This window comes from Schistocerca nitens, chromosome 6 (assembly GCF_023898315.1).
Source record: "Schistocerca nitens isolate TAMUIC-IGC-003100 chromosome 6, iqSchNite1.1, whole genome shotgun sequence".
NCBI lineage: Eukaryota > Metazoa > Arthropoda > Insecta > Orthoptera > Acrididae > Schistocerca > Schistocerca nitens.
The window spans coordinates 701,089,979-701,099,246 of record NC_064619.1 but is presented as its reverse complement, the minus strand read 5'-3'; the positions used below and the strand labels follow the sequence as shown (position 1 = coordinate 701,099,246).

Here is a 9,268-nt window from a genome sequence, read left to right as displayed (position 1 = left end):
GACATTTTGTAAGGGAAAAAACAGAAATGTCAGTGGTAGGACCAGGATAGTAATAGTAGCGCCTACCGTCTGTGTTATCTACGAGGTTACCGACAATCTGTGAAATCCGACATTTTATGAAATAAAAAAATGTTCAAATGTGTGTGAAATCTTTTGGGACTTAACTGCTAAGGTCATCATTCCCTAAGCTTACACACTACTTAACCTAAATTATCCTAAGGACGAACACACACACACCCATGCCCGAGGGAGGACTCGAACTTCCGCCGGGACCAGCTGCACAGTCCGTGACTGCAGCGCCCTAGACCGCTCGGCTAATCCTGCGCGGCTTTATGAAATACCTAGGCAAAATATAAGATACAAAAACTCCTTAGGCAGGGTATGAAACGGATCTTGTTTAATACTTTGTCTAAGCACTTAAGAAAGTGCCAGTTATGTTTAAGGCAAACCATGAAAGAAAGATAATTTAAATATTTTGATAGTTACAAGATGCACAGACCTCATTCTTGTAACAGATTCAGTCAGTAAAAAAGGCCTATTTTTGACGATAACGTATGTATATGTTGTAGGATTTTGAAATATGACATGTGCTGAAATAGTGTTTGAAAATTGCTCAAAGGCCGAAACTGTAATAGTGACGTAAATAGTTTCTGCAGTCAACGGCGAATATGATGTTCTTTTTCTAAAAAAGTTTCAGTCCAGTTCGGTTGGAGTTCACTTGTACTAGAGAGGCACTTTCACTAAAATGAAGGCTGCACACTGCACTTTATGGTTTTGAAAATGTTGTGACTGACGACCGTGCAAATGTAATGAAACAGAGATTTCGTAGAGAGTTGCAGATACTGAAGCGTAATTCTTCAAGAAACAAGACTTTTCTAACAGGCGGTCGCAGTAAGGAAATAATATGAGATGCGAATATAGCTAAGTTATTGTTAAAAAGCTGTTAAAAAAAGTAAGGTTAAGCCAATTTTCAGACACACACAGTTGAGGTAATTCTTTTGTTTTAATTTTGCTTTTTTTTAAATATATAAATTTATAATTTCAGCATATTGTTACATTGTAATTTTATAGTTTGCCTACGTCCAATTCGCATTTTATAAAATACGTAGGCATTACGTATATATATATTACCTAGGAAAAGTATTAAACTAAAATCAGGTTAAACATCTTGCTAAAAAGTTCTAGGCATTCTACAATTGCCAAGGCAGTCTATACAATGAGTTAATGTGCCACTTTGGTCCTAACATATATACACTGAAGAGCCAAGGAAACTGGTAAACCTGCTTAATACCGTGTAGGGCCCTCGCGAGCACGCAGAAATGCCGCAACACGACGTGGCATGGACTCGACTAATGTCTGAAGTAGTGCTGGAGGGAACTGACACCATGAACCCTGCAGGGCTGTCCATAAATCCGTAAGTGTACGAGGGAATGGAGATCACTTCTGAATAGCGCGTTACAAGGCATTCCAGATATGCTCAATAATGTTCATTTCTGGGGAGTTTGGTGGCCAGCGGAAGTGTTTAAACTCAGAAAACTTAGAATAGTGTTCCTGGAGCCACTCTGTACTAATTCTGGACGTGTGGAGAGTCGCATTTTCCTGCTGGAGTTGCCCAAGTCCGTCGGAATGCACAACGGACATGAATGGATGCAGGTGATCAGACAGGATGTTTACATATGTGTCACCTGTCAGAGTGATATATTAGGGGTCCCATAGCATTCCCACTGCACACGACTCACACCATTACAAAGCGTCCACCAGCTTGAAAAGTCCCCTGTTGACATGCAGGGACAATCGATTCATGAGGTTGTCTCCATACCTGAACACGTCCATACACTCGATACAATTTGCAATGAGACTCGTCCGACCAGGCAAAATATTTAAAGTCATCAACAGTCCAATGTCGGTGTTGACGGGACCAGCCAATGCGTAAAGCTTTGTATCATGCTGTCATCAAAGGTACACGAGTGGGCCTTCAGCTCAGAAAGCCGATATCGAAGATGTTTTTGTTGCGGGGTCGGTGGATTGAACCCGGGACTCCTGATGGCAGAGCTGAAGCTGGGACACACCACACCATATTTCGTCAGGAGGCCCAGCAAGTACAAGAGTGTCAAGGGGCAGTGGAGAATGATACAGCGGTTTCGGTAGTATTGCTTTATTCAGCTAATTTACAGTATTCGATGGGTGCGGCGCAGCGTCAGGGTGCCACCCACAGCGCTGTTCCATGAGCCCAGCCAGCTCAGCAACTCTTGGTATGCTGACGCTGCTGCTGTTGTCATCAAGGCCACTCAGCTGGAAATCGGCTGCGCTCTGCCCGGTCACCGCATAGCTGCCCGTGATTCCGGAGACTGCTACAATCCCTGGTCCTTGTTGCTCTCCATCCTGTTTGGACTGCTCTGCCCGAACATGGGACAGAGGTGGATGTACTGGTCACCTGTGGCCCTCGGGCCATCACTGCTCCCAGGACAGGCCTGGACTCGAACCCACACCCTCCTGGATGCTGTGCCGCAACTTGCCGCTAGTGGTGCTTGCCAGATGGCAACACCTCCCACCGTCTCTGGCACTGCTGCAGTGCTGCCTCGCCTCCCACAGCATACGCCTCGCCCAGGTGGGAAGCGAATGTGGGCTGTAGACTGGAGTGGAAGCGAGCCCCTCCTGGACCTGCTGCAGACCGCTGTCGCTGCCCTCTTTCAGGCAGACCATGTGATTTTCAAGTTCCAGGCTGCCGTTTCATCCCGCCCCCGGTGTTGTGTCCCCAGAGGCGGAATATAGCCCGAAAAAAGTACAAGTTTATGTAGAATACTTATAACATTGCTACCAAACTGGCCCCTTTAAGCGTAGACCAGCACAGGTCCTTCCCGACGCTCGACTGACCTGGCACACTCTCCTTCAAGCTAAAATTGCCCGTCTATTTATACTGGATTTTCCCTCACTTCTGACGTAGTGTCAGAGAGAGAGACAGAAACTATGGCAGGGATAAATTTCCACAAGTCAACCACTTACAAATCGTACTCCTGGCACTGCCGCGTGGGATTAGCCGAGCGGTATGAGGCGCTGTAGTCATGGACTGTGCAGCTGGTCCCAGCGGAGGTTCGAGTCCTCCCTCGGGCATGGGTGTGTGTGTTTGTCCTTAGGGTAATTTAGGTTAAGTAGTGTGTAAGCTTAGGGACTGATGACCTTAGCAGTTAAGTCCTATAAAATTTCACACACATTTGAACATTTTGAACTCCTGGCTCTGGCCTAGTGCCCCGCCTCATACATCACAATAACTTCAAGCAATGCTGTGGTTTCCCGCCTCGTTGTTGCACCACTCAAAACAAGTCGTGCGTGCAATAGCGCCATCGCAGCTCCACGCCCGTGAGTGCCATGTTTACATTGCCTGGCCTGCTGGCTGTCGACTGTTATCACACTCTGCCAGCAACCCCAGATTCCATCGCCCAACCGCGCCTTCATTGAGTTTTGATAAAATTTCCCTTTCCCTCGACTAGGACTGACACTAGCTCAGCACTTCGTTGAATGGTTAGCACACTGACACTTGTTGATGGCCCAGCATTGAAATCTGCAGCAATTTGCGGAAGTGTTGCATTTCTGTCACACTGAATGATTCTCTCTACTCGTCGTTGGTCCCGTTCTTGCAGGATCTTGTTCCGGCCGCAGCGATGTCGGAGACCTGATGTTTTACCGGATTCCTGATATTCACGGTACAGGCGTGAAATGGGTGTACAGCAAAATGCCCACCTCATCGCTACCTCAGAGAGGCCCATGGGTCCTGCGCCGACTATAACACCACGTTCAAACTCACTTACATCTCGATAACCTGCTATTGTAGCAGCAGTAACCGATCTAACAAATGCGTCAGACACTTGTTGTGTTATATAGGCGTTGCCGACCGCAGCTCCTGTTTCCGTATCTCTGTATTCGAACCTATACCAGTTTCTTTGTCGCTTCCGTGTACAATTACGACTGAGATCCTCAGCAACTGACTAGTCAGCCACGTGCTGGCAATAAACACGCGGCGCTGAAAGTGCACGTCTTGTCTCGCAATAACAACGCCGTGCGTCGGTTGTACTCCGAGACGCCTCGCGGTCTCTGCATTGTTCCGCGATGGCTGGCGGTGATGGCGCCTTCCATCGCAAGGCGGGCACACAGCTACACTGAAGACGCGCCCTGAGAGGCGGGCGTCATTGTGCACCGGAACAATCCGCCTCGCCAGTGTCACAAAGCAACGGCGCGTGGCACAAAGCCAGCGCAGCAATTAGCGGAATAATAACAGCGGCCTTTCGCACAGTCGCTTCCAAATTGGATATATGGGCTGCGCCGCACCGCTCCAGTTAATGAAGGCGCCCTCAGTTGCACGTCATCGTGTTCCGGAATGGAGCGCTCTCGGTCCTACCACTCAGGCCCACAGTGGCACCGCAACTCTGTCGGCCTCTTCCCGCTCTAGGCTGCTCTTCTGGTGCGCTGTCTCTGGACCACACTGTCGGCAACCGGTGTGAGGCACCGAAGTCTCTGACAAAGTGCCACTGTACAGTCCTGAAACACACTTCATCAATAAGCAGATTCTCCAATTGCTAATTCACAACTTCGTGGATATTAATCAAGCAGTTCTCAATTATGCGGATATGTAACAGCCTACTTGTAAGGGGTTGCAGCCAATTGTGAGTCACGAAGTCCGTATCCACACGGATACCGCAACAATATGACCAACTGCTGAACCCTGCGAGCACCAGTGATTTCTACCTGAAACACCATTTCTTCTTTTTCTGCTTTTACGGCCTCAATGGATCACTTCAGTCTATCATTTTCTGGTCATCTTCTTCGACAGGTTTTCTTTCCAGAAATGCCCATTTGTTCTGATCTTTTTTGTCGTGCCTTATTTGTAGATACCCTTTTTATTGCTTGTCGTTTGTCTATTTTTAGTTTAAATGTTATTTTTGTTTTTCTCAGTTTCTTTAAATTTTCTGATTTGTTTTGATAATCTTCCAGGGTTAATTTTAACTACTTCATATCTTCCCTAATTTCCTTTATCCATGGCACGTTTCATGTTCCAAATTTTTTCTGTAATTTTTCTTGGTGACCTCGTAATGCGACAGGAAAAAAGAGATTTTTTTTTCTTATATAATCTGTGATGGCTTCCAGGTTGCTGTACACCACTACATTTGGCGCTATCTGCCACTGTCCATCTTTTTTATGTTTGTCATTTATTCATGTTCTAGCTACTCTTCTCTCTACTTTTAGCATTTTGCCTATTCCGTTTGCTTTTCCTGCGTGACTCTGGAAGGAGTTTCACTTCCGTATGTCATCTCTGGTTGAACCACCGTCTTCTAACGTTTTAATTTAGTTTTGATTGACAGACATTTTTATTGTATGTAGACGATGTTAATTTTTGAGCTTTTACCATTTTGTTAGTTCTTAATTGCCATGCAGGTTTCTTGTCCAAGTTGTATTTTATAAATTCTCCTAGGCATTTAAATTGTTTCACTATTTTTACTCTCCTGTTATTTATTCTTATGTGTTTGATTATCAGTCGATCCGCTACCATTTTATCAGTCTTTTCGAATGATATTTGGAGTCTTATTTTTTGTGCTGTATTTGTAGGTTTGTTATTTGATTTTTGGTTTTTTGAATGTTTTTAGCTAATTACGCTAAATCATCTGAGAATCCCAAGAAATTTAAGTTTATTTTAACTTTCTTGGTTCGAATTCTTATGGTTTTAGCATTTTCTTTGTACCATTTCGTCATCGCATACTCCAGAGCACAGCTGAAAACTGATGGCGATAAACCATCTCCCGGTTTTAACCCTGTTTTAATCGTAAATGGTTTAGATATTTCTCTTTTCAACTTTTTCTCTTTTTTTAGCACCAATACCTTCCCCACGAAACCACCGATGCTATTGCAAGACAGAACATCTAGTGACAGACTGAGGTACTTCCAAGAATCTTGTGCATTGTAACAGTCACCTTCAGCGTTCAAAGCAACAGTCGGTGAGATTCTGAAGCGTGCTTTTTTATGATGATCATTTTGAGGTGATCATGACAGTGAAAGTAAGTATATCTAAATTTACTCTACTGTAAATTGGAGTTTCTACTACTGTTTTTATGAGAGCTTGAAACCTCCCCTTAGAAAAATTGATGAATTACTGTCCTGATAAACCTCTTACGTTATTTGATTTTCAAACATCTGAGCAGAACTGAACGTACTCAGACATTTCTCTATTCATTTATTCTGATCAACACTAAACTGACACACAATATTTTTTTAGCGCAACGCAATCTGACTTTCAATAACCCCTACAAAAGAATGGCCCTGAATAACAATAACCTATACCTTTCATGAATCACTTACCTCGCAAAAATCTTCATTACTCGAACTACTGTAATATAGCGAACGCCAATACTGCCAGCTAAATAAAATGTTCTAACTACTGAAGGCACTAACCACTGATAGGCATAGTTAGCAAATGAAAGATTTTGATAGAGAACAAACACTGTATTTATCTTAATAATATTCAAAAGTCATCATATTACTCTTTCTGATGGGCACTCGTCCAGATCGTCCGCTCTCAAAATTCCGCCATCTCTCTCCCCACATCCACCACTGCTGGCGGCTCACCTCCAACTGTGCAACGCTACGCGCTGTTCACATCCAACAGCCCAACACTACAATTGCGAATATTCCAACAATGCAAACTAGCCACAGACTGCACACAGCACAGCCAGTGATTTTCATACAGAGCGCTACGTGACGTTACCAACATAAAAACCTAAACAGCCTACTTACAAGCATTGGAAATGAAACCACTGGAGCAGTATCTACTTTCTATATTAAATTATTAAGTTTTAGGCCCATTTTCGCTTGTTACAAAGGACGTTCAGTACGTAATGCAACACTTTTTTTCTCGTCCAATTCTGGTTGAAAAGTGAGGAATTTATTGTGGGCTATCGTCAAATATTCCCTCTTCAGCCCGTATAGTTTCATGAAGTTCTGACAGGTTGCAATGCTATACTCAACCTTCAAAATGGCTTCTATAAAGGAGGTGCTCTCCAAGCAGAGAGCTGTCACTGAGTTTCTTTCGGCGGAAAATCAGAGCACGTCAGATTTCCATAGGCGCTTGCAGAATGTTTACGGAGACCTGGCAGTGGACAAAAGCACGGTGAGTCGTTGGGCGAGGCGTGTGTCGTCATCGCTATGAGGTCCATCCTACATCTCGTATGTCTCACCTTCCATCTGTTTGGCCCAATGAAGGATGTACTGTGCGGGAAGCAGTACGTGGATGATGAGGAGGTCACTGGTGCAGCAAGACGTTAGTAGAGTGGTACCTTGTGCGCATACAGACCCTCCCAACAAGGTGCCGCAAGACCGTCGTATTGAACAGAGCTTGTGTGTTGAAAAGTAGGGTTTTGTAGCCAAGAGAGTGGAGAACAGCATTACCGTATTGAAATACTTAATGAAACCTATCTGCTTTCGGAGAAAAATGTGTTGCATTGAAACTTCCTGGCAGATCAAAACTGTGTGCCCGACCGAGACTCGAACTCGGGACGTTTGCCTTTCGCAGGCAAGTGCTCTACCAACTGAGCTACCGAAGCACGACTCACGCCCGGTACTCACAGCTTTACTTCTGCCAGTACCTCGTCTCCTACCTTCCAAACTTTACAGAAGCTCTCCTGCGAACCTTGCAGGACTAGCACTCCTGAAAGAAAGGATATAGCGGAGACATGGATTAGCCACAGCCTGGGGGATGTTTCCAGAATGAGATTTTCATTCTGCAGCGGAGTGTGCGCTGATATGAAACTTCGTGGCAGATTAAAACTGTGCGCCCGACCGAGACTCGAACTCGGGACCTTTGCCTTTCGCGGGCAAGTGCTCTACCAACTGAGCTACCGAAGCACGACTCACGCCCGGTACTCACAGCTTTACTTCTGCCAGTACCTCGTCTCCTACCTTCCAAACTTTACAGAAGCTCTCCTGCGAACCTTGCAGGACTAGCACTCCTGAAAGAAAGGATATAGCGGAGACATGGCTTAGCCACAGCCTGGGGGATGTTTCCAGAATGAGATTTTCACTCTGCAGCGGAGTGTGCGCTGATATGAAAGTTCCTGGCAGATCAGGAGTGCTAGTTCTGCAAGGTTCGCAGGAGAGCTTCTGTAAAGTTTGGAAGGTAGGAGACGAGGTACTGGCAGAAGTACAGCTGTGAGTACCGGGCGTGAGTCGTGCTTCGGTAGCTCAGTTGGTAGAGCACTTGCCTGCGAAAGGCAAAGCTCCCGAGTTCGAGTCTCGGTCGGGCACACAGTTTTGATCTGCCAGGAAGTTTCATATCAGCGCACACTCCGCTGCAGAGTGAAAATCTCATTATGTGTTGCATTACTTATTGAACACCTTCGTCTTTAAGACTATTGTTTTGTTTTAGGTATTACTGTGTCTAGGAAAAATGCGAAATGGCTTCCTAATATATGGGTCGTTCAAAATTGTATGTCCCAATGTTTCGAAAGTAAAACCACCTGCTTAAAACAATTGATTGTTTACTTTTTGCCAGTTTCTTCTTGTATTCGTTGCTTACTATCATGACAATGGTCAATGTTGTGAAAAGTTTTAAAATTACTTTTTATATTAGTGGAACTCAAAGGGGTTAATAGCTTATAGGTCTACCTATGGAACGCAAAACAGCAGGTATTGCACGTGGTATGGATTTCGCAAGTGCTCTGTGGTTTTCTGGAGGTACGCGGCAGCACATGTCTACGCACAGGTCAAGAAATGCCGTCCGGTGGCCAACACATCAACGTCAGTTCAGTGCCTTGTTCCGCAGGCCACTGTAGCGTGATCACGGTCTTGTGACACGGACACTTATCCTGCTGGAAGGAGCCATCGCCGCAGTGGAAGACATCAAACATGAAGGGGTACAGGTGGTCAGCAATAAAGTTCACGTAGGCCACAGCTGTCACGGTTCAAATGGCTCTGAGCACTATGGGACTCAACTTCTCAGGTCATTAGTCCCCTAGAACTTAGAACTAGTTAAACCTAACTAACCTAAGGACATCACACACATCCATGCCCGAGGCAGGATTCGAACCCGCGACCGTAGCGGTCCCGCGGTTCCAGACTGCAGCGCCTAGAACCGCACGGCCACTTCAGCCGGCAGCTGTCACGGTGCTGCCGATTAGGGTACAGCGGGGCCGTTCCGCTCATTTCAACTGTGAGCCCTGTATAATACGACACGAACGTTAAAAAAAAAAATCTGTCAAATTATGGTATTTTTCTACGGTTACATTCC

The 9,268-nt window shown here is 45.3% G+C and overlaps 1 non-coding gene across 1 annotated transcript; it reads right to left on the bottom strand.

Annotated features, from left to right (window-relative positions):
- Positions 1 to 7,812: 7,812 nt before the first annotated feature.
- On the bottom strand, positions 7,813 to 7,887 carry Trnas-cga (transfer RNA serine (anticodon CGA)). The gene has a single exon. It is a non-coding gene; the product is annotated as a tRNA-Ser (tRNA).
- Positions 7,888 to 9,268: the final 1,381 nt, after the last annotated feature.